This window comes from Notamacropus eugenii, chromosome 2 (assembly GCF_028372415.1).
Source record: "Notamacropus eugenii isolate mMacEug1 chromosome 2, mMacEug1.pri_v2, whole genome shotgun sequence".
NCBI classification, from domain to species: domain Eukaryota; kingdom Metazoa; phylum Chordata; class Mammalia; order Diprotodontia; family Macropodidae; genus Notamacropus; species Notamacropus eugenii.
This window is the reverse complement of record NC_092873.1, coordinates 282,327,215-282,353,514: the sequence shown is the minus strand read 5'-3', so window position 1 is coordinate 282,353,514 and position 26,300 is coordinate 282,327,215. Positions and strand designations below refer to the sequence as shown.

At 36.8% G+C, this 26,300-nt stretch overlaps 1 pseudogene; it reads left to right on the top strand.

Annotated features, from left to right (window-relative positions):
• Nucleotides 1-6,546: 6,546 nt before the first annotated feature.
• LOC140522980 (retinitis pigmentosa 9 protein homolog pseudogene) overlaps nucleotides 6,547-26,300 on the top strand; it is a 29,832-nt pseudogene continuing 10,078 nt past the window's right edge.

Here is a 26,300-nt window from a genome sequence, read left to right as displayed (position 1 = left end):
ATGTTTCAATCTGCATTCAGACTCCATATGTTGATTGCATTGTCCATCATGAGTTTATTGAAGTTGTTTTAGGTCCTTGCATTGCTGAGAGGAGCTAAATCTATCAAAGTCAGTCATATATCAATATGACTGGTAGCATGTACATTGTTCTACTGGTTCTGCTCACCTCACTCAGCATCTGTTCATATGAGAATTTCCAGGTTTTTCTGAAGCTGGCTAGTCATCATTTCTTATAGCTCAATAGCATCCCATTACATTCATATATGACAACTTGCTCTGTCAATACTCAATTGATGGGCATCCCTTCAATTTCCAGTTCTGGGCCACCACAAAAAGAGCTCTTATAAATATTTTTGTGCATGTGGGTCGTTTTCCCATTTTTATGATCTCTTTGGGATACAACTCTAAAAGTAGTATTGCTACGTCAAAGGGTATGCACATTTATACAGACCTTTGTGCATGTTTCCAAATTGCTCTCCAGAATGGTTGGATCAGATCACAATTCCATCAACGATGAATTCATGTTCCAACTTTCCCCCAGCTTCTCCAACATTTATCATTTTCCTGTTTTGTTATGTTGACCAATCTGATAGGTATGATGTGGTAACTCAGAGTTGTTTTGATTTGCATCTCTCTAATCAATAGTAATTTAGAGTATTTTTCATATGAGTATAGATAGCTTTAATTTCTTCCTCTGAAAACTGCCTGCTCATATCCTTTGAGTATTTATCAATTGGGGAATGATTTTTATTATTGTAAATTTGACACCTTTCTCTGCAAATTTCAGAAATGAAGCCTTTATCACAGATATTAGTTTTAAAAAATTCCCAGTTTTCTACTTCCCCCTAAACTTGGTTGCATTGGCTTTGTTTGTGCAAAAACTTTTCAATTTAATATGATCCAAACTAAGGGAACTGATATTCTAATAAAGTAATTTGGGGAAGCAACACACAAATTCGTTTTGAAAAGCAAGAGATGGAGGATAACTATGCAGGACAGAGGCTGATGAGAAAGACAATAAATGCCATGAAGTCCATGGTAGAGTAAGAGAAAATCTTACCTGTTAGAGACAGTATATACAATACTACAATTCAATTTTCCAGTGAAGATAGAAGGAAAGTATGACCTTGAGAAGTAAACATTATAGTCATCCAAAGATCTTAAACATAACAAAAGAAGAAAATATGAAAAAGAGAATTAGGCAATATGAATATGTCTAAAGTATAATCACCAGTGACTCATATGTGTGCCTAGAAAATCTCTTATGGATGGCCCAAGATTTTTTACCTTTTCATACTTTTTTATTATTCACAAAGATTCTTTTTTCAAAATGTATTTATTTAACTTTTAACATTCATTTTCACAAAATTTTGGGTTCCAAATTTTCTCCCCTTTTCTCCCCTCCCCCAGCCCAAAACACCAAACATTCTAATTGCCCCTATAACCAATCTGCCCTCTCTTCTAACATCCCTCCCTTCCCTTGTCCCTATCTTCTCTTTTTTGACCTGTAGAGCCAGATAACTTTCTATACCCCATTATATGTATTTCTTATTTCCTAATAGTAAGAACAATACTTGACAGTTGTTCTTAAAACTTTGACTTCCAACTTCTCTTCATCCCTCCCTCCCCACCCATTCCATTTGGGAAGCAAGCAATTCAATATAGGCCATATCTGTATAGTTTGGAAACGACTTCCATAATAGTCATTTTGTCTAAGACTAACTATATTTCCCTCCATCCTGTCCTGCCCTCCATTGCTTCTGTTCTTGTTTTGGATCCTGTCCCTCCCCAAGAGGGTTGACTTCAAATTGCTCCCTCCTCCCACTGTCCTCCCTTCCATCATCCCACCCCACCCTGCTTATCCCCTTCTCCCCCACTTTCCTGTAGTGTAAGATAGATTTTCATACCAAAATGAGTGTGCATTTTATTCCTTCCTTTAGTCGAATTGATGAGAGTAAGCTTCATGTTTTTCGCTCACCTCCCTTCTTTTTCCCTCCACTGAAAAGACTTTTCCTTGCTTCTTTCATGAGAGATAATTTGCCCCATTCCATTTCTCCCTTTCTCCTCCTAATATATTTCTCTCCCACCATTTAATTTCATTTTTTTAAAGATATGATCCCATCCTATTCCATTCACTCTGTGCTCTCGGTCTCTGTCTGTGTGTGTGTGTGTGTGTGTGTGTGTGTGTGTGTGTGTATGTGTGTGTATGTGTGTGTGTGTGTGTGTGTGTGTGTGTGTGTGTGTGTGTAATCCCACCAACTACCCAGATACTGAAAAGTTTCAAGAGTTACAAATACTGCCTTTTAATGTAGGAATGTAAACAGTTCAACTTTAGTAAGTCCCTTATGACTTCTCTTTGCTGTTTACCTTTTCATGCTTCTCTTCATTCTTGTGTTTGAAAGACAAATTTTCTTTTCAGCTCTAGTCTTTTCATAAAGAATGCTTGAAAGTCCTCAATTTCATTGAAAGCCCATTTTTTCCCCTGAAATATTATACTCAGTTTTACTGGACAGGTGATTCTTGGTTTTAGTCCTAGTTCCTTTGACTTCTGGAATATGATATTCCATGCCCTTTGATCCCTTAATGGAGAAATTGCTAGATTTTGTGTTATCCTGATTGTATTTCCACAATACTTGAATTGTTTCTTTCTAGCTGCTTGCAGTATTTTCTCCTTGACCTGGGAACTCTGAAATTTGGCCACAATGTTCCTAGGAGTTTCTCTTTTTGGATCTCTTTCAGGTGGTGATCAGTGGATTCTTTCAATATTTATTTTGCCCTCTGTTTCTAGAATATCAGGGCAGTTTTCCTTGGTAATTTCATGAAAGATGATGTCTGGGCTCTTTTTCTGATCATGGCTTTCAGGTAGTCCCACAATTTTTAAATTGTTCCTCCTGGATCTATTTTCCAGGTCAGTTGTTTTTCCAATAAGATATTTCACATTATCGTCCATTTTTTCATTCTTTTGGTTTTGTTTTGTGATTTCTTGGTTTCTCATATAGTCATTCACCTCCATCTGTTCCATTCTAGTTTTGAAAGAACTATGTTCTTCAGTGAGCTTTTGGACCTCCTTTTCCATTTGGCTAATTCTGCTTTTTAAAGCATTCTTCTCTCCATTGGCTTTTTGAAACTCTTTTGCCAATTGAGTTAGTCTATTTTTAAAAAGGTGTTATTTTCTTCAGCATTTTTTTGGGTCTCCTTTAGCAAGCTGTTGATCTGCTTTTCATGCTGTTCTTGCATCTCTCTCATTTCTCTTCCCAGTTTTTCCTCCACCTCTCTAATTTGATTTTCAAAATTCTTTTTGAGGTCTTCCATGGCCTGAGCCAATTGAATATTTATTTTGGATGTTTGGGATACAGAAGCTTTGATTTGTATATCTTTCCCTGATGGTAAGCATTGTTCTTCCTCACCTGAAAGGATGGGAGGAGATATCTGTTCACCAAGAAATTATCCTTTTATAATCTTATTTTTTTTCCCCTTTTTGGGGCATTTTCCCATCTTGACTTTTGGGTCCTTTGTCAAGAGAAGGGTATACTCTGGGAATCTGTGAGATCTCAGTTCCTCCAAGGTGACACAGTCAAGCATGTACTGGTCTGGACACAGAGAGGGATTTTTATGCCCAGAATCTTAGCAGATACCTCTCCACAGCCACTTGGCCTCCAGTTCCCAAGTCAGCACTGAGGGCTGATTTTCAGATAAGGTGGATAGGCAGGGATGCCATTCAATGTGAGACAAAGACCAGCTCAGCCAGGGCTTCCACTTAGGGTGGAGGCAAGACTCAGCTCTTCAATACTCTCAGGGGTTTTTACACTCCAACAATGGAGCTTCTGTAAGGGCTGCTGTGCAGGCTCTGTGGCTGCTGTCTGCTGTTGGAGGTATGGGAAAGCCCTTCTCCCTTCCTGGCCTTCTGATTAAACCCCATCAGTGACCTTTGGCGCCTGTAGACTGAAGGATCTGAGGTCCTGCTACTGCAACTGGAGATTCTGCCCCCAAGGTGTCCTCCTCCCAGAGTCTCATTGTGCTGTGCCGCTTGGCCAAGGCTGGGCTGGGCTCTGCACTCAGCTCTGCGTCTGATGCAACTGATGTTTCCGTGGGCCTTTCAGGTCACTGTGGGCTGGAAATCTCCTCCCCTCTGTTGTTCTCCACTTCTGCTGCTCCAGGATTTGTTGAGAGTCCCTTTCTACAGATATTTTATGGGCTGTGGGGAGGACCATGATGTAAGTGTGTCTTTCTAGTCCACCATCTTGACTCCACCTCACTAAGATTCTTGATTGTTAAATTTTTAGATGATAGAAAATGAAGAAAAATATCTTCCATCTCCCTTCACATAGCTTAAAAATCTGGAATGCTTAGATGAATACAATAAGATAATTTAATTGGAGTAATCATACCTGGTTTCAAAATTAACTTCACAAGTAGCAGAATGAAGAAACTTGGATATTCAGCAATTTCTTTAAAAATATCTGGGGGATTTAAGTAGGCTGGGAGTTCAATACTAGTCAAAAATATGCTAAGTCAACCAAAAGGATATTAGAACTTTGGGCTTCAGTAAAAGAATACAGCTTCTGGGAGTATGCTGTCCTCTATACCTTTCATAATACACCTAATTATTTTTGCTGAATTTTAGATCCCAATTTTTAGGAAGAAAATTGGTAAGACTGCAAATATTTGGAGGTGAGCAACAAGATGAATGAAAGATTTTGTGTTTGTGCCAAAAGAAGATTGGTTGAATCAATGAAAGAAGAATAATCAGGAAGATGATTATCATCCTCATGGATTTGAAGGAGTCACATTAGGCTTATTTTCTTTGTTCCAGGATGTTGAACTTAGGTCAAGGATAGGAAAGTGTAATGAAGGAACAAGAAAAATTATACTCATCATCTTTATTTTCATCATCAAAACTTCTTAACAATTAGAGTTAGCTTGTGAGATAGTGGATTCCCTCCGTTAGGTATCTCAGAGCAAAAGATTGTCTAGAGAGTTGTAGAGAAAATCTTTTTTATTTTGTTTTTTGTGTTTTTCTTTTGGCTGGATGGTGGAAGAGATCAATGACTACCAAGGTTTCTTACCACTCAAAAATTCTGTGGAAAAAAAAAAAAAACAACAAACTTATTTCTAATGATTCTTCTTGCAACAAAGCTATGAACCAATATTGCCTAACTCATAATGGTATATATTTGTTAAGGAATAAATGGTAGTATATATTTTATAATATATGCATGCCTTCCTTTTTGATGATAGAGTGTTATAATACTATTATTGACATCCTGAACTAGTTCTGTCTTATTTGATTTCAGTGAGACCCAAAGACAGCAATTTAATTAATGAATCTTTTAAATTATTCAAAGCAAGGGGAAAGTCCATATTACTTAACATGATCTATATTGTTGAAGACATAGGGAACTAAACTTCAAAGTTCCAGAATATATAGGCTATGTTGAAACACTTTTCTTCTCATCTTGCATGTATGGGCCATACAAACTTGGGGTTTAAGGGATGAGTTGGGGGAAGGAAGGGAAAATTTAGGCTGATAGAATTGTGTGCTGAAGACTGAGAAATATTTCTCTTTAACACATTTATTTATTTGACAAAAAGCTTGAACTCTCAAAATGGATAATTTTGAATATTTATTTAATGTGCATTAAAAATAAATAAGTTGTTGAGATCAACTTGTAGACTAACGATAGTCAAATCTTTAATTAGAACAGCTGAACCAAAACCATGGAGTTGGTAAATGGTGGAAAGAAAGTTCAGATCCTTGAGAGATAATCCTTTGTTGCCTCTAACTGAAAACAAAATGAAACAAAATGGTCAAAGCATTTCTCCCAGTTTATTGAAAAGGATGACTCATTGAGAAGCAAGTGTGATTACTGAAAAAAAATTATGTAATTGACTTCCTTAAAGTCAAAGTTCTTAATGTTCAATGCAGGAGGAAATGATAGAGATCAAGTTCTTTTTGTGGAGGATATAGCAATTATAGAAGCATTATAATTATTTTTTCCAAATTGATATACACCAATGAACATTTTAAAGGCTTAAAATGAAGGTTGGGAGTGGCAACTTTCAATAAGTTTTATTTCATTTGATGTCAGTATGGAAATGCGTTTCCATTTCTCCTTTTTCTCTCAAAAAAAAAGAATGAGAGAAAGAGACAGAGACAGAGAGACAGAGAGAAACAGAGAGACCAAGAGACAGAGGGAGATTAGGTGAGAATAAGATTTTCTCAATGTTTATGCTCAAGAAATATTAACTTTTTTGGTTTTCTTTCAAAAAGGCATACTTTCAATGGAAACTATTGTTAGGGTATCATAAGAGGAAAAAAAAGATGGAAAAGAAAGCAAAGGATTGAGTTCTCTGCTTTCCCTGTCACAAAATCCTATGCCTTTTTTTTTTGTCTTGTTGGTTGTCAAATTCTAAATTAACACAGTGACACGACAGGACTCTATTCTGCTTTCCTAAACCAGGCATCAGGGATATATATGTTTCCTGTGATGTTACTTGTCCAGTACTGATACATAGTTTTTGTCAAGAGAATGGGATGTTGTAGGCATGAGAGAAGATGTATCTATTGATGTTGGTGTGGAAAATTACCTCTGCACCTTGTGGGCCCCACTTCCAGTTACCCTGGAAAATAACTGCCATGGAATGAGTGTATGTGAAGAGAGGGGTGCCATATTTCAAGGCCTCAAGAAGTAAATTCATATGTGTCTTTGAAGTATTTAATAGCTACCCTAGAAATATGGTGAGTAGAGGTCTGCACACAAGACTATGGAAGGCCAGCCCTAGAATATGGTAAGATGGTATTTGTTGTGTCTTCCATCAGAGAGAGTGTTTGAAAGGATGGGAAACTCAGGAGATTCATACCCTGCATTTGGGGAGGTGAGGTGGTACCTTCTGGCAAATTTGGATGATGTCCCAGAGACCCCATGGCTTTGCTCTTCTGGAATAGCTTGATTAGGGAGTAAAATGAGTTTTTATTTATACATAAAGCTTATTAATGGAATTTTTTCCTTGGAGAATCATCATGATGTTTGCAGGGGTAAGGGATATAACTTGATTATTAGTGCTTAATCATACAACATATGCCAGTGCAGAGTGAGCAGTGATCAGAATCATAAAACAAAATGTTGTATTTGAGGAATTACTTGGTGACCTAATAGTTTCAGTGACAATTTAACAAATTAATTGTTTCTTTTTCTAATGAGGGCTTTATTATTTCTCACTGTTATTGTAGAGACGGGTCCAAGGATAGCATAATTTCAAGCTGAAAGGAAAATAAATGATTTATTGATCTACTTTGACAGAAGTCTACTCAAGCATTATGTCTATGATTCTATATTCATATAGGTAGCTAATAACAAAACAGATTTGAATCTGTGTCTAATGACGTCATAAGGTCATGAAGATATGACTCTCCTGATGACATTGGTCTTTTTTTTGCAATAAAGGAAGAACAACAACCACCACCACAACAACAGTGATCTAAAGTAGGATTTATACTGCATCTAATTTTACTGCAAAGGAAATTGAGGGCCAGGAGAGATTGACCTACTCAAAGCTTGTAAAAAGAACATGGACTACCCTGATGCCTACTGCTTGAAGGACAAACGAATTAGATTTCTCCCCTCATGCAAGGCTTTTAGGGCTCTTTAATAACATGTAGGGGAAATTGATAAATGGTCAAAGGATATGAACATGCAGTTTGCAGAGGAAGAAATTAATTTTAGCTATAGTCATATGAACAAATACTCTAAATTCACTATTGATTAGAGAGATGCAAATCAAAACAACTCTGAGATACCACTTCACACCTCTCAGATTGGCTAACATGATAAAACAAGATGATGATAAATGTTGGAGAAGATGTGAGAGAGTTGGAACATGAATTCATTGCTGGTGCAGCTGTGAGCTGATCCAACCAATCTGGAGAGCAATTTGGAACTATGCACAAAGGGCTACAAAAATGTGCATACCCTTTGACCCAGCAATACCACTTCTAGGACTGTATCCCCAAGAAATTATAAAAATGAGAAAGGCTCCCATATGTACAAAAACATTTATAGTAGCTCTCTTTGTGGTGGCCAAAAACTGGAAATCAAGGAGAAGCCCATCAATTAGGGATTGGCTGAATAAATTGTGGTGTATGAATGTAATGGAATACTATTGTGCTATAAGAAATGATAAACAGAAAGACTACAGAGAAACCTGAAAAGACTTATATGAACTGATGCTGAGTGAAAGGAACAGAACCAGGAGAACTTTGTACACAGCAGCAACCACAGTATGCGAAGATTTTTTTTTTTTTTCTGGTAGGCTGAGTACTTCATTGCAATGCAAGGACTTAAAAAATTCCCAATGGTTTCTTAAGGCAAAATACCTTCCACATCCAGAGAAAGAACTATGGAATTCGATTGCAGAATGTAGCAGATCATTTTCTTTTCTATTGTGGTTTGGTTTGTTTTAGGATTTCTCAAATTCATTTTAATTCTTCTATGCAACATGACTAAGGTGAAAATATTTTTAATAGGAATGTACGTGTAGAACCTATATAAAACTATATGCCTTCTCAGGGAGGGGGAAAAATGTAAGTTACATGGAAGTGATTATAGAACACTGAAAATAAAATTAAAAAAATAACATTTAGGGGAGTCTATTCTTTCTGTCAATGAATCTAGCGTCTATTATGGTCCTGCTCCATCTGTTGTGGTGCTTACTACACCTCAGTTCCATTGAGCCACTAGCATTCAGATTGACTTTTCCAGAGCAATATATAATTCAAGAAATGTCATTAGAAATATATATATATATATATATATATATATATATATACATACATATATATGTGTGTGTGTGTGTGTGTGTGTGTATGTATATATATATATATATATATCTTCCCTAGCAATAGACCTAAATTCCCTCCTCACCTTGTATTACCTCAGTATCTAGGGAAATGGGAAATAGTTTAACAATTTAGCTCAGTTCCTGTAGAGCAAAGTTCCAGTTCCAATCCCCAAAACCACTTCTGATTTGAGACCTGAGCACCCTAATTTCTTATGGCTGCCATGCTGGACTGACTGACTCTAACATCTTGTGCAAATTCCTGGTTAAAGTTTTTTTTTTTCCCACAGCACTTGAAACTGAGAAGCACAAACAACACAGAATGGTGACCTTAGGCCCACTTCTTGGTGTTGATGTAAAAAAGAAGGAGAAGGATACGATTTATTCGATTTATAGCATTTGCTCTGTGGATAAATGATTGGTGAGTGGTCATCTTTAAACTCTGTATATAGTAAGAAATGACCTTCATGGATGTTTAGTTAATCCACAGGTTAATTGTTTGGCATATCCATCATTAAAGGTAAATCTGTTGTTGATTTGACTATGCATTTTGATCCAGTAATACTATTATTAGGTCTGTGTCCCAGAGAGATTTTTAAAAAAAAAAGTGTGTGTGGGGAGGATCTATATGTACAAAAATACGCATAGCAAGACTTTTTGTGGTGGAAGAGCTGGAAATTGAGGAGATGCCCATCAATTGGGGAATATTTGAACAAGTTGTGGCATATGGTTGTAATAGAATATTTACAAGAAATGATGAGTAGGCAGATTTCAGAAAAAAAAAATAACTGTAAAGACAAATGAGTTGATGCAAAGTGAAGTGAGTACAACCAAGACAACATTGTATGTTGTAACAACACTGTATCATGATCAATGGTGAATGACTAAGCTTTTTTCAGCAATATATTTTTCCAAGACATTTTCAAAGAGCTTATAATGAAAAATGCCCTCCACTTACAGAGAAAGAATTGATAGGAGATGGAAAGCAGATGAAAGCACACTATTTTTTTTTCATTTTAATGTGTTTCCTTTTAATATGGAGCTATGTTTTCTTTCACAACATGACTAATATATATATATATTTTGAATGACTAAACTTGAACTACATGAAATTGCTCACTGGCTCAGTGAGGGGAGTAGCAAGGGAGGGAGGAACTGGGAAATCAACTTTTCATTCATTTTTCTGTTAAATAATTTTATTTGTTTTCAGCATTCAATAATCATGTCCATATATCTTAGATTTTTCCCTTCCCTTCCCCTCCTTTTCCCCTCCTTTCCTACTCCTTCCCTGAGATGGTGTATAATCTTTTTTAGGTTCTATACATAGATTCCTATTGAATACATTTTCCACCTTAGTTATGTTGCACAGAAGAATTAAAATGAATGGGAAAAACCATAAAACAAAACACAACATAATACAAAACAAAACGGTCTGTTTCATTCTACGATCCAATTTCACTCTTTTTTCTCTGGATATAGAAGGCGTTTTCCCTCAAGAGACCATTGGGAATTTTTTAAGTCCTTGTATTTCAATGAAGAACTAAGTCTACCAGAAAAATTCCTTGCATACTCTGGTTGTTGCTGTGTACAAAGTTATCCTGGTTCTGCTCCTTTCACTCATCATCAGTTCATATAAGTGATTCCAGGTCTGTCTGAAATCTTCCTGTTCATCACTTCTTACAATACAATAGTATTCCATTACATTCATATACCACAATTTGTTCAGCCATTCCCCAATTAATGGGTATCCCCTTGTTTTCCAGTTTATGGTCACCACAAAGAGAGCTGCTGTTATTATTTTTTACATGTGAAACCCTTTCCCATTTCTAACATCTCTTTGAGATACAGTCCCAGAAGTGATATAGTTGAGTCAAAGAATATGCACATTTTTGTAATCCTTCAGGCGTAGTTCAAAATTTCTCTTCAGAATAGTTGGATTAGGGGGCGGAGCCAAGATGGCGGAGTGAAAGCAATGACTCACCTAAGCTCCTGGAAAAACTCCTCTGGATATATCTGGGGGGAGAGTCTGACCAGACTTTGGAGGTGTAAAATCCAGTGGGTGACGGACTTTGACAGATTCGGAGCCCAGGCTGGACCAGAGGGTCCACGGGAGGGATCTGTTCCGCGGGGGTAAGACCTCGGCGCACAGTGCAGCGCGGTCAGCGCGGCAGGGCGGAGGGGACCAGAGGAGCCCGAGAGTGGCGGGCGAGACCAGCGGAGCAGGAGATAAGCCAGGCCGAGCCGGTGAGAGCCGCTGAGTGCCAGACATCAGCGCAGCAGCCCTTGAAATCTTCAGCCTGAAGACGGACTTCGGTGGGTCACTACTTGAACTTCCAGGAACTGGGATGGCAGAGTGATCAGTAAGTGCTCTCTCCTCCCCCCTGATGACCCTGAGGGAACCATAAAATTCTTCCCCAGATTAATCCTGGATCACCGGGAACAGCAGAAGGGGGCGGGTGGTCTCATAACACCAGAGGCTGGAAAAGTGGCAAAGGGGGATTCTTCCTATTGTGGTGGAGGTGATCTGGAGGGACAGACGACCCAGGGCAGAGAAAATTCGCACTGAGACCCAGGCAAGCCTCAGAGCCGGGAGACGAGCCCCAGGAGGGGCGGGAACACGCGTTAGCTTCTAGGTGTGCCCCAGCCCTGCAGGGGAAAAGGGAAGACAATAGGGAAGCTGGGATTACCATCCCCTGACCTTGCCTTTGCCTCAAGTCAGCTGAGGAGATAGCCTGAGACCAGACCACACCTCCCACACACCTAACAAGCTAACCCCAGGGTTGATCGGGGAAACAAAAAACAAAAGCCTGCTTTTAGCCCAGACACACATCAGCTCAACTTAAAGATCTGTACCTTCTGACTGAAAGAACCAAAAGCTACAACACTCAGCCAACATCATGAATCGGAAAAAGCAGACGAAAAGTGAAAAAACCATAGAATCTTTCTATGGGGATAAGGACCAAAACACAAACACCAAAGAGGTAAGAGCTGAGACTGTACTTCCATCTGAAACCTCAGATGGGACTATGAATTTCTCGCAAGCACAACTAGATTACCTGGAACGTCTGAAGAAGGATACAAAAGAAAAACTGGCCAATGATTTTAAAACTATAAAAAAAGAATTCACTGATGAGAACATCACCCTGAAAAAGAAAATTGAAGAAATGGAAAAGGAAGTTCAAAAATTAACTGGAGAGAATAATTCCCTAAAAGGAAGAGCTAATCAAATGGAAAAGGAAACCCAAAACCTAATTGGGAAAATTGATCAGATGGAAAAGGAAACCCAAAACCTAACTGGGAAAATTGGTCGAATGGAAAAAGAAGTACAAAAATTAAATGGAGAAAATAGCTCCCTAAAGGGAAAAATTGGTCAGATGGAAAAGGAGATGGAAAAGCTAACTGAAGAAAACACTATGATGAAGATTAGAATTGGGCAAGTAGAAACTAATGACTCCATGAGGCAACAAGAATCAGTCAAACAAAATGTAAAGAATGAAAAGATAGAAGAAAATGTAAAATATTTAATTGGAAAAACAACTGACCTGGAAAATAGATCCAGGAGAGAAAATCTAAGAATTATTGGCCTGCCAGAAACCCATGATGAAGAAAAGAGTCTGGACAATATCTTCCAGGAAATCATCAAGGAAAACTGTCCAGAAGTACTAGACTCAGAGGGCAAAATAGTCATCGAAAGAATCCACCGTTCCCCTCCCGAAAGGGATCCCAAACTCAAAACCCCAAGAAATATAGTTGCCAAATTCCAGAGCTATCAAGTGAAGGAGAAAATACTACAAGCAGCCAGAAAGAAACAATTCAAATATCAAGGACACACAGTCAGGATCACACAGGACCTTGCAGCTTCTACATTAAAAGATCGAAAGAACTGGAACCCAATATTCCGTAAGGCAAAGGAGTTGGGACTTCAACCAGAATAGTTGGATTAGCTCAGCACTCCACCAACAATAAATTAGTGTTCCAACTCTCCAACATCTTCTCCAACACTTATATGTCTTATTTTATCATGTTAGCCAATATGATAAGTGTGATGTGGTGCCTCAGGGTTGTTTTGATTTGCATCTCTCTAATCAGTAGTGATTTAGAGCATTTTTTTCATATGGCAAGAGATATTTCTTCCTCTGAAAACTATCTGTTCATAACCTTTGATCATTTATCAGTTGGGTAATGATATATTCTTGTACATTTCACTCAGTTCTCCATACATTTTAGAAATGAGGCCTTTATCACAGACACTAGTCCTAAAAATTCTTTCCCAGTTTTCTACTTCCCTCCTAATCTTGGTTGCATTGAGTTTGTTTGTGCAAAAACTTTTCAAGTAAATGTAATCAAAGTTATCCATTTTTGTATTTTATAATGTTCTCTATCTCTTGTTTGGCCAAATATTTCTCCATTCTCCATAAATCTGACAAGTACCCTATTCCTTGCTACACTAAGTTGTTTATAGTATCAATCTTTATACCTAGATCATTTGTACATTTGGACTTTATTCTTATATATGGTGTCAGGAATTGGTCTAAGCACAGTTTTTTCCATACTGTTATCCAGTTTTCTAGGCAATTTTTATCAAACAGTGAGTTCTTATCCTAGAAATTTGAGTCCTTGGGTTTATAAAACAATAGATTTCTAAATTCATTGACTATTGTGTCATGAGTACCTAACCTATTCCATCACTTTCTTTGCCATTGAATACCAAACTTATTCCATCACTTTCTTTGCCATCACCAAGTGGTTTTGATGATTGATGCTTTGTAATACAGAGATCTGGTAGCAGTAGGCCACCTTTGCTAGCATTTCTTTTCATTAGTTCCCTTGATATTCTGGAAATTTTTTCTTTCAGATGAATTTTGATATTATTTTTCTAGCTCTAGAAAATAATTATCTGGTAGTGTGATTGGAATGGCACTGAATACATAAATTAATTTGGGTAGACTAGTAATTTTTATAATACTGGCTTGGCCTACCAATGAACAACTGATGTTTTTCCACTTAATTAGATCTGACTTAATTTGTGTGAAAAGTATTTTGTACTTGTGTTCATACGGTCCCTGGGTTTGTTTTGGCAGACAGACTCCAAGATATTTTATAGTGCCTATCATAGCTTTAAATGAGATTTCTCTATCTCTTGCTGTTGGGCTTTGTTTGTAATATGTAGAAATGCAGATGATGTATGTGGGTTTATTTTGTAACCTGCAACTTTGCTGAAGTTGTTTATTATTTCAAGTAGTTTTTTTACTTGATTCTCTGCAATTCTCTAAGGATATCACCATATCATCTGAAAAGAGTGATAACTTAGTTTCTTCTTTGAATATTGTAATTCCTTCAATTTCTTTTTCTTCTCTTTTTGCTACAGCTGACATCTCCAGTACCTTATTGAATAACAGGGATGATAATGGAGATCCTTGTTTCACCCCTGATCTTACTGGAAATGAATCTGGCTTGTCTCCATTGCATATAATGCTTCCTGATGGTTTTAGGTAGATACTGCTTATTATTTTATGGAAACTTCCATTTATTTCCATGCTCTCCAATGTTTTCAATAGAAATGGATGTTGTATTTTGTCAAAAGCATTTTCTCCATCTATTGAAATAGTCACGTGGTTTCTCTTAGTTTTGTTGTTGATATGATCAATGATGCTAATAGTTTCCTAACACTGAACCAGCTATGCATTCCTGATATAAATCCTAGCTGATCATAATGTGCTATTCTCAGGATAAGTTGAAGTATTCCTTTTGCTAATACCTTATTTGGAATTTTGACATCTATATTCATTAGATTAATTGGTCTATAATTTTCTTTCTCTGTTTTGTCTCTTCCTGGTTTAATTATCAGAACCATATTTGTATCATAAAAACAATTTGGTAGGATTCCTTCTTTGGCAATTTTCCCAAATAATCTATATAGCACTGGAATTAACTGTTTTTTAAATGTTTGATAGAATTCGCTTGTAAATCCATCTGGCCATGGAGATTTTTCCCAGGGAGTTCATGGATAGCTTCTTCAATTTCATTTTCAGAGATGGGTTATTTAAGTATCCAACTTCCTCTTCTGTTAGTTTGGATAAATCATATTCTTTTAATTTAATCATCCATCTCATTTAGATTATCAAATTTATGGGCATACTGTTGGGTGAAGTAATTTCTAATTATTGTTTTAATTTCCTCCTCCTTAGAGGTGAGTTTATCCTTTTCATTTTTGATATTGATAATTTGGTTTTCTTTCTTTTTTTAATCAAATTGACCAAAGATTTATCAATTTTATTGTTTTTTTTCATAAAACCAAATCTTACTTCTATTTATTAGTTCAGTAGTTTTGTTTTTTTTTTTTTTTAATTTCAATTTTATTAGTCTCTCCTTTGGTTTATTTCTAATTTATATTTACTTGGGGATTTTCAATTTGTTCTTTCTCTAACTTTTCCAGCTATGCCCAATTGATTGTTTTCCTCTTTCTCTATTTTGTTCATGGAGACATTCAAATACATTAAACTTCTCCCTATGAACTGTTTTTGCACTATCCCATAAGATCTGAAAGGTTGTGTCATTATTGTCATTCTCTTGAATGAATTTGCTGATTGTTTCTATGATTTTTTTAATCCACTGATTCTTCAGAATTAGATAACCAATTTTTCGAATAAGTTTTTGTTTATCTCTCAGATAATTACATATTATTTTTATAGCATAATGATGTGAGAAAGATGCATTGAGTGTCTCTGCCTTTCTGCATTGGCTTGTGAGGTTTCTATGTCTTGGTACATGGTCAAATTTTGTACATGTGCCATGTACCACTGAGAAAAAGGTATATTCCTTTCTATCCCAATTCAATTTTCTCCAGAGATCTATTGTATCTCGCTTATCCACAGTTTTATTCACATCCGTAACTTCTTTCTTCTTTGTTTTGAGGTTAGATTTACCAAGTTCAGAGACAGGGAGGTTGAGGTCCCCCACTAGTACAGCTTTGCTCTCTTTTTCTTCCTCTAACTCCCTCTACATCTCCTCTAAAAATTGGGTGCTATACCACTTGGAGCACAAATGTTTAGTAATGAAATAGTTTCATTGTCTATGATGCCTTTTAACAGGATATAGTTTCTTTCCTTATCTCTTTTGATTAGATCTATTTCTGCTTTTGTTTTTCTGACATTAGCATTGCTACCCCTGTTTTATTTTTTTTTTACCTCACCTGAAATGCATTGTATTCTGCTCCAACCCCTTACCTTTACCATGTGTGTGCCTCCATTTCAAATGTGTTTCTTGTAAACAACATATTGTTGGATTATGATTTTAAATCTATTCTGGTATCCATCTCTATTTTATTGAAGAGTTCATCCCATTCACAATCATAGTTATGATTGCCATCTGAGTCTTTTCCTCCATCCTCTTTTCCCCTGTATATGCTTTTATTTCTCCCTTCTCCGTTTCCCTTCACAATAGAGTTTTAATTTTTGACCACCACCTCCCTCAGTCTTCCTTCTCTTCTTTCTGCCTTGCCTCCCTTTTACTCTCCTTTTCATTTCCTACTTATTCCCTCCCTTTTAGCCTCCTCTTTCTTTTTTTCCCTTCATCTCCTGTGGCTTATAAAGCTTGGTATATTTGCATACTTAACTGAGTTTGTTGTTCCCTCCTTGAACCAAATCAAATGAGACTAAATCTCAAACAATGCTCATCTACCTCCCCTCTTTCTCTATTCTATAATATATTTTGTGCCTATTCCTGTGATGTAATTTACCTTTTTCTGCCTCCTCCCTTTCACAGCTCCCATTACAGTCCTTTCACAACCTTAAATTGTATTTTTATCATCATATCCTTTACCTTATACTCTCTCCTTCAATCTATGCATATTCCTTCAATATATCATAATAAATATACAATACTCAAGATTAATAAATATTGTCTTCTTTTATTGGAATGTAAACAGTTTGTCCACATTGATTAGGCAGTGTTTTTCCTTGTTTACCTTTTTATGCTTCTCTTGAGAACTGTGTTTGAAGATGTAATTTTCTATTGAACTTGGGCCTTTTCATCAGGAAGGTCTGGAAATTCCTTATTTCATTAAATGTCCATCTCTTTGCCTGAAATATTATGCTCAGTTTTGCTGGGCAACTGATGCTTGGTTGTAGTCACAGCTCCTTTACTTACAGAATATCATACTCTAATCCCTTCGATCTTTTAATGTAGAAGCTGCAAAAGTCCTATGTAATCCTGACTGTAGGTCCTCGATATTTGAATTATTTTTTTCTGGCTGCCTGCAGTATTTTCTCCTTCACTGAATAATTCTGGAATTTGGCAACTATATCCCTTGGTGTTTTTTGTTTGGGATCCCTTTTGGGAAGTGAAAGATGGATTCTTTCAATGATGATTTTGCCTCTGGATCTAGGAGTTCTGGACATTTTTTCTTGATGATTTCTTGGATGATACTGCCCAGGATCGTTTTTTCATCATGACTTTTTGGTATGCCAGTAATTCTTAGATTTTCTCTCCTGGATCTGTTTTGGAGATCAGTTGTTTTTCCAATTGGATATTATACATTTTCTTCTGTATTTTCATTATTTATTTCTGTTTTACTGATTTTTTATGTTTCACAGAGTCATCATCTTTTACTTGCCTGATTCTAACTTTTATCAAATTGTTTTCTTCAATTAACTTTTGCATCTCTTTTTCCATCTATCCTTTTGTTCCTTTTAAGGAGTTATTTTCTGCACTTCCTTTTCCATTTGTCAGATTTTTCCAGTTAGTTTTTTTCTCTTCCTTTTCCATTTGTCCAACTTTCCTTTTTAAGGAACTGTTCTTTTCAGTGAAATTTTTTTTCATATTTTTTAAAATCATTGACCAATTTTTCTTCTATTTCTCTAATTTCTCTTTTAAAATACTTCCAGAGCTATTCTAAGAATGCTGTTTGGTCTTCAGGCCAGTTCATATTCCTTTCTGAAGGTTCTGATGTGTGTACTGTCTCAATGCTGACTTCTTTGGCATTTGTGTTTTGGTCCTTGTCCCCACAGAAAGATTCTATGGTCTTTTCTACTTTGCTTCTTACTCATGATGATAACTCTATTCATGACTTTTAAAGTACATCTCTGCTTCAGTGGCACAGGGGATTCTGTCCTACAGCTCTTGTGCCTTGAACTTGAGGCTTTATGTGGTGTGCTCTCTGATTCCTTCAGCTGGAAGTGCAAATGCTGCAGCTTATGTGGTGCTGAGTTGACTGGTGTTCGAAAGCAGAGACCAGGTGCAGTTTTTCTGTGTTTCCCTGGAATTATCTTGAAGCTAATTCGGTTAAGTGTTGGGGAGATGTGGCTTAGTCACAGGAGGTCTCCTCTGCTGAGCTAGAGCATAGGCAAGCTCAGTGGTTGGTGAACCCATCTGTGCTAGTGTCTTCCCAATTCCTTTGGGGTGTTGAGACATGCTTGGGGTTGTGGTATTGGCAGTTGCAGGTTCCACCCCTCTGGGGCTTAGAATATCCTCCTAGTTTGCTGAAGTGGGATTGTCTGGGACAGCTTTGGATCTGCATTGTTCTCCTTCAACCACTGTAAGAAGGACCCTGCTTTGTGATTTTCCTAGCCTCATGGGCTAAGAGATTGTTAGCCCCTTCACATGGTCCCACTGTTCCAGGACTTTTCCTAAGGAAATATGCTCTGGCCTCTTCAAAGTCCACTAGTGGAAGGAGATTGCAATTACTGATCACTCTGCCATCTTTGTTATCCGGAAGTTCAAGTCCTTTTTCTTTTTTTTTTTTTTTAATTTTTATTATTTCCTTTACATGTAACTGGAGAAAAATAAAATATTGTCTAAAAAATAAAGTGGCAAATTATATGGAAAAAATGGACTGGGTACCAGGTTTCCAAAGTTATTTGGATCTAATCAGTTGTGGGATTCAGTTACATATGCTGGGTAATTGTATAGTCACTCAAGACAGTTTTATCTCTCCACTATGAATCTAAGTGGAGAGTCTCTTATGAGAGTGAGCATTCTTTATGAATCTAAGGACTTGACATAATGCCACAGTTACTTGTCATTTGTCCCTCAAGTCATTGGAAGTTTCTCTGGCTTTTCTTAGTGCCTATAATCTCATTCCTTGCCTTCACGTCTTGGCTTTTCTGTCTTCCCTTAAAGGTCACCTCAAGTCTCTCATTTTTCAAGATGTAGGCCTATTCCATGTTCACCCCAGCCCATAGTTAGTGTTTTTTCTCTGTTTACCTCTTATTTCCATCAGTATTCCTAACAAAATTCTCTCCTATCCTCTGAATTTTCTAGAATTATGATCTTTCTCTTTTTCTTTGGAATAGCTCTGAGAGTCAAATTTATCAAAATCTTAATTTAGAAATTGTTTAATTTGAGATAACCACATGAATATGAAAGTAATTTGTGGAGTCATATTTTGCCATCTTATTTGGTTATTGACAAACATTGATCATTCTGCTTAATATGTGCAAACAGACAATGTAAACAATATCTTTGAGAAATAGTTCAATGGTTACTGGAATGGAAGTTTTTTCATCTCTTTTTTCAGGGATACTAGAAAAGGATGGAATTTCCATAAGTATGTGAGTATAAAACTTGATCTTTACTTTCCCCCTAATTCCCTTTATATAGGAAGGGAAGATGATGAGAGACAAAAAAGGAAAAAAATCCATAGACTTAAAGGCAACATAGTGAATTAAAATCAATACTTAACATATGTAACCTCAATGTCAAAGTTCCTACTTAGGGGTTTCTCCTCACAGGAAGAAAGAATGTCATACGCAGTATGAGGGGTAGGGTGGAGTCTGTGAAAGCAGGGAGGGATCTCTTCCAATTTCTTTGAATTACTTTTCAAATTTTCTTGGAGTCATTTTGGACCCTGTAGGCACTCTTGAATTCAAGTTTTAAGGAGGAAGATGGAAGAGGCCAAACCCTTTTCAGGTTGAAGTTGAGGACTTCAACATATATCACTTTTGACCTTGATAAATCTAACAAAAAATAATAAAATAGGAAAAAACTTGTTTCTGCAAAGAATTTTGGAAAAGTCAAATATGATATTAATACTTACTATGTAGAAATATACTAAGGTACACATACTTCTCAATAGTACATGTCACCTTTAAGAAAAGTAACTACATAATAGGATCTAAAAAAATCACAAACAAATGAGGAAAGAGATAAACAGATGCTTTACTGACAACAGTGCTATACAAGTTATATTCAATATGTGACTTTGAAGAAAGTATTAAAGAATAATTGTACAAAAAATAACTTAATCCTAAAGAATTGGTCAAAAGATTATAAAATTAATAGATAACTTAATCAAGGAAAATGAGAAAAATGGTTAGCATTAAGCCAAAGCAGTAAATAAAATTAAATATTTAAATTCTTCCATCAAGAAAACAGAAGAGTGAATTGGGATTAAATTCTTCATGAGTTTTTTCTCCTTTTTGGAGATTGGATTATTGGGGTTCTTTTTACAGTTTATCTTGAACCATGAATATGGAAATTATATATATACATATATATATATATATATGTGTGTGTGTGTGCATACACACATATACATATAGATATATAGATATTTATATATGTATGTATGTGTGTCAATGTTCACCCATTTTATCTATGTAATAAATAACATCAACATATAATTGGTCAATAAATTTCCTAATAATTGTTTCTATACCTTCTTTCATCGTGAATTCTTCCTTGTCATGTGTATATTGTTAATTTGACATTCCTCTCTTTCTTCAACGAAAATAGTTTATATTTATCTATTTTATTTAAAATGTTCTAGTTTTATTTACTTTTAAAAGATGTTTATCCCTTCTTTGATGTATTGATTTTGTAGTTTTGTTTCTTATATGATTATATAAATAAAGGAAAACACTTTTGAGAATCATGCAATATAGTAGGAATAAATGGATCTTTACTTAATATGGTAGATATCACACACATAAAATGAAGAAGGCGTATTATATTTATTGGGAATAGAGGCCTTCTCAGTGATTTAATAAATATTTCAATAAGATTTCTCAGCCTTTTGATGCTGCTTTTCATCTTGATTATGTCATTAAACCTGCTAAAATTGATGAGAATATGATTTATGCTTTTATGCAAATAATTTACAGCAATTAATTAATGCTGTTTGTAGTTCACTATGGTTATTATTCACTATGAAGTCATAATAGTAAGGGTAGTAGCCAGGATTTATATACCATTATATATATGTATGTATGTATGTATGTATGTGTGTATATATACATATATATATATATGTATATATACACACACACACACACACACACACACCATGTGGCAAGGGGAGTAGGATGTATTAAGGGAAGACCAGCACTTTTCGTGGGATGGTTGCTGAGCCATTTTTAGGGCTCTTTCCACATTTAGTATCCACCTGTTCCACCTAACTCTCACCTGTGGCTCCAAGAAGCTGCAACATTCCCAGAGGCCACACCCTAGTTAACTGTTTGGGTAGACAGGCCAAGCAAGGTTGAGGGTAACCAAGGGGTCTCATATGAATAGGTGAGTTAGAGGGGTAACTACCACAAGCATGTGAAGACTTCCTTTAGTGGAATGGGCAAATGAGAACAGTTTGTTCCAAAGGTTATGAAGGCAGATGAAGCAGACAATGTGGAGTATTTAGAGCTTGGTTAGACAATGAAGATGTCAAGGGAATCCACTACATCCTGAGCTAGCACCAGCTGTTTTGACTCTGTCTATCCCCTGGACTATGATGACTGGAGGAGAGAGTGAGGCTGATGACTTCCTACTACTTTGCCTCACTTAAATCCAGTTTACACGTGAATCAAAAGACATCAGCTATACCATTTAACTCTGATGCCTCAAAGTCCTGTGGCAACAGGCAAGTGAGGAAGCAGCAGGTGCAGATACACTGGGAGCTGTAGTCACAATCCTGCACACAGGCAGCCTAGGCTATATGGACGTTTCTCACTGGAAGCAACAGCAGGACTTGGCAGCCCTCTGAGTGTCTGAGCAGCCTTGTAAGCATCTCATTGCTCACTTCCTGGTGTCAGGAAGGGGTTGGAAAAGGTGCTATAAACATTGTCTCCTTACTCAACCCTGGCCTGAATACTGTGGCAAGAGGGGAATCCCTCTATGTGGTCAAAACATAAAAAAAAATGTACAAAAACATCTGGAAAGATGATTCCACTCATCATTGCCACATGGCAATGTGGACAACGCAAAACCCAGTAGATGTGATAGAAGAACTGCTCTTGTTGCAGGAGAACTCAAGAGGTATCAAATCCAAATAGCAGCCCTGAGTGAAACAAGGTTAACAAATGAAGGCCAGCTTACTGAAGTTGGAGCTGGATACAGCTTTTTCTGGAGTGAACACAGTGAAGGGAAGCTCCACGAAACTGATGCAGGTTTTGTAATCAAAACTAATCTAATCAACAAGCTGGTATGCTTGACAAAAGGAGCGAATGACAGGCTCATGGTAATGAGATTGCCACTCACAGGAAAACACCATGTCATCATCATCCGTGCCTATGTTCCCACCATGACAAACCCTTATGAAGTCAAAGAAAGATTTTTTGAAGACTTAGAGACCCTTATTATCAATGTGCCAAAAGAGAAGAAGCTTATCATTCTGGGTGACTTTAATGCTAGAGTAGGCTCAGACTACCAGACGTGGCAGGGAGTCCCAGGGAGGAATAGAGTTGGAAACAGCAACAGCAATGGTCAATTACTGCCGAAGACTTGTGCATCCCATGATCTTCTCATCAACGACACTGTTTTCCATTTACCTAAATACAATAAAACTTCATGGATTCTCCCTCTGAGCATCTAATAGACTATGTGATTGTAAGGAGAAGAAACAGACTAGATGTGAGAGTGACAAAGGCAACATTTGGTACAGAGTGCTGGGCTCATTATAGATTTATTCTTTCTCAGCTAAATATTCCTACTCATCAAAAGCGCCATCACCAAGGCAAAAGAACTACCAGAAGAACTGTCGACAAATCAGAGCTCTTCTCTGAGCATGAGCAGTTTGTTGCTAACTTAGAGGGAAAGTTGAGCCAACACACAGTTGGCAACAGTGAAACAGAAAAGGAGTGGGCAGCTTTCAGAGATTTAGTATACAGCACTCCATTTGCTCATCTGGGTTAGAATACTCGCAAACACCAAGACGGATTTGATGAAAATGATAGGGAAATTCAGAAGTTGCTAAATGAGAAATTGGAACGCCACAGGATTTACCAGGAGGATAGGTCATTCACCTCTAAGAAGGAAGCATTTAATTCTATCAAAAGCAAAGCACAAGCAAAGCTTAGAGAGATGCAGGATTTCTGGCTCAGTAATAAGGCAGATGAAATTCAGGTTTATGCTGATAGTAACAATCCAAGTTGCTTTTATGATTCCCTGAAAGTTATTTATGGACTAAAAACCTATGGTGCATCACAACAACTCAGAGCTGATGGTGCCACATTGATTAGTGATAAGAACATGATCCTAGAGGGATGGGCTGAACACTTACATAATGTTCTCAACTATCATCAATCAATGTTGAAGCCATTGACCATTTACCTCAGGTTGAAATCAATCCCTCCTTAGCTGAACTTCCAACTGAAGAAGAGGTTTTGAGTGCCATTAGGCTCCTTTCATGTGATAAAGCACCTGGTGCTGATTCTATTGCAGCTGAAATTTAAAAGGTAGGGGGATAATTGCTCATACAAAAGCTGACTGAAGTTTTCTAGGTTATATAGCAAGTGGAGGTTATCACCCAGGAATTCAAGGATGCTTCCATTGTCCATCTCTATAAGGGTGAAGGAAATAGATTGTCCTGTGACAATCACAGGGAGATCTTTCTCTTAGTCATTGTTGGCAAAATTTTTGCTAGAGTCCTCCTTAATAGGCTGATCCTTCACCTAGAAGATGGTCACATACCTGAGAGCCAGTGTGGCTTCAGAAAGGGCCAAGGAACAGTTAATATCGTGTTTGCTGCCTGACAACTCCAGGATAAATGCCAGGAGCAGAACAGAGGTTTGTGAGCAATGTTTATAGATCTGACCAAGGTCTTTGACACTTTTAGTCTTGAGGATGTATGGAAAATTACATCAAAATTTGGTTGGCCAGAGAAGTTCATCAGTATGATGGCATGTTTGCCTGGATCCTGGATAATGAACAATGCTCTTGTGCCTTCCCTGTTACCAATGGTGGGAAACAGGGCTGTGTGCTTGCTCCCATGCTTTTTATCATGAAGTTTTCAGCCATGTTGTCAAATGCTTTCAATGAGGATAAACTGGGCATCAAGGACAACTACCACAGTGACGGTAAGTTCTTCAATTTGAAAAGGCTTCAAGCCAAGACCAAAGTGGAGGGAGTGCTGGTACATGATTTTCTGTTTGCAGATGACTATGCACTCGATGCAGCCTCTGAACCTGTGATGAAACAAAGTATGGATCAATTTTTTGGTGCTTATGCTAATTTTGACCTAATAATTAACACCAAAATACAAAGATGCTCCATCAACCACCACCACACCATCCATACGTGGAACCATTGGTTATAACAAATGGAGAAGTTTTGAATGTTGTGGATAAGTTCACTTACCTTGGCAGTGTGCTTTCCAGGGATGTACACATTGACAGTGAGGTTGATGCATGCTTTGCCAGAGCTAGCTCAGTGTTTGGAAGGCTCTGAAGAAAAGTTTGGGAGAGAAGAGGTATTAGACTGACTACCAATCTGAACCATTGTGCTGACCTCATTGTTATATGCTTATGAAACATGGACAGTTTCCCAGTGTTATGCCAGGAAACTGAATTACTTTCATTTGAACTATGTTAGGAAGATTCTGAGGATCTTCTGGCAGGATAAGTTAACAGACACTGAAGTCTGGTTGAAGTCGAGTTCAACTGCCAAGTATTCAAACTATGCTTCAGAGAGTGCAATTCTGATGGGCTGGCCACATTGTTTGAATGCAAAATGTGTGCTTGTCAAAAAGACTATTTTACGGAGAATTCACCTGGGGCAAGTGATCACATGGTCGTCAGAAAAAGGGATACAAGGACACTCTCAAGGCGTCTCTCAAGAACTTTGGATTTGACTGTGCAACATGGGAGACACTGGCACAGGACCACTCAGCATGGCATGCCCACATCAGAAAGTGTGCTGTGCCCTTTGAGTAAAGCAGAATTGAGAGAGCACAAAGTAAAACATAGGATGTGCAAATTTGGGATATCCACCACAAATATTCACATGAACTATCTGCGGCCAATCTGCGATAGAGCATTCCGAGCTCATATTGGTCTGATCAGCCACTGTTGGACACATTGAAATTTTATTCTATCATGGTGATGTCATTTGGTCCTCTTCAAAGATGAAGGACAACAACCAATCGACCAAACAACCAATCATGTGCCAAGCACTGTGCTAAGGGCTTCACAAATACTACCTCATTTGTTTTCTTGATCAACGTTGGAAGATATGCACTATTATTATTTCCATTTACAGGAGAGGAAACTACAGAGGCTAGGTGACTTGCCCAGAGTCATATGGATACAAAGTGTCTGAAGTCAAATTTGAAGTCAGTTCTTCTTCAGTCCAGATGCACCAATTTATATATTTATCCACTGTGACAAAAGAGCCCAAAGCCAGGCATAGGTCACTGAGGTATTGTGCATAAGTAATAAGTCTTCTAAGTTGTCTTATTGAATCCTTTTTGGATTTATTATTCTACCAGTTCAGAATCCAAATTGCTGTGCTATTACCTAATTATATCTTTCTTGTTCATGTGAATATTATGAGTAATTAAAGAAATAATTTGTTAAAGTCTGTTCAACCATGTCTAACATATTTAATTTTATCTAATCTTTTATACCTACTAAAAAAGACTGGATTAAATCTTATATTATCAATTCTTGATGAAGTCTGCCTGGCTTTTTGTGATCACAGCTGCCTTTTCTAGATACTCAGTAACCATCCCTTCAATAACATATTTTGCTAGGAATTAAAATCGAATTTATTGGTGCAATGATTCTTATTGTACCCTGTTATTTAAAAAAAAAAAATCATACTAAATTATCTGCCTTTTCTCCAATCTCCTGTATATCTTTAGAAAAAGTAAAAGTTGGTAAATGAGTTTCCTATACATACCTTCTTAAACAAGTTTATCATTTATTTTTTCTTTGAAAATTATCAAAAATATTTAAATCTTAGCTATTGAAATCAATATTTTCCATGGTTTGTCTATTAAAAAAAACTTGAAGATTATTATTAAAATATGTCAAGACTTCTTGACATGAAAATACCTAGTGAAGAGATGACTTTTTATTAACTGTTCAAGGAAATCACATTAACTATGAATCTTAGATCTGTTAATTGTGGAAAATAGTACCTGACTTATCTAACACACACATAGTTGTGAAAATTAAATGAGAAACTGTATTTAAAAATCCTTTGTTAGTTGCTATACAAACTGAAACAATGGCAATTATTATCTCAATGACCAATAT